Raw genomic sequence first — 601 nt, 5'->3', positions numbered from 1 at the left:
TGACGCATAAGCCTATCGCGAAAGAAAAGGAAAGAGAAGGAGAGGGAGGGCAAGCGGGCGGAGTGTGGAGGAGAGAGGAAGTGCATCAGAGACTGCCCGTGATGCAGCAGTTCCCCAAAATGCTTCTGCGCTGTCCCCTGGCTCTTCCTCTCTGTCTTTCTTCCCCATCTGTGGGTGGCAGCTTCTGGCCAGAGCTCTGACCCCAGGCTCAGGGCGACCTCCGGCTCCCTGTCAAATGAGCGTGTTGGATGACAAAATAGCTCTTTTCAGTCTCGAATGAATTTTTTGCTCACTTCCTCACACCCTCATAGACCGTCTTGATATATTTGGTTTTTTATCTTGAGCTAAAATTGGCAATCAAATTTCTGAGCCACAACTACTGAGCCTGTGTGCCACAACTACTGAAGCCCGTGCACGTAGAGCCCGTGCTCCACAACAAGAGAAGCCATCGCGATGAGAAGCCTGCGTGCCGCAATGAGAAAGCCTGCATACCGCAACAAGAGTAGCCCCTGCTCGCTGCAATTAGAGAAAGCCCGCGGGCAACAAAGACCCAATACAGCCAAATAAAGAAATACATTAAAAAAACAAAAAACTTCAGTTA

Source organism: Eubalaena glacialis, chromosome 3 (genome assembly GCF_028564815.1).
Source record: "Eubalaena glacialis isolate mEubGla1 chromosome 3, mEubGla1.1.hap2.+ XY, whole genome shotgun sequence".
Classification (NCBI taxonomy): Eukaryota; Metazoa; Chordata; class Mammalia; order Artiodactyla; family Balaenidae; genus Eubalaena; species Eubalaena glacialis.
The sequence above is the reverse complement of the archived record's forward strand: the minus strand, read 5'-3'. Positions refer to the sequence as shown.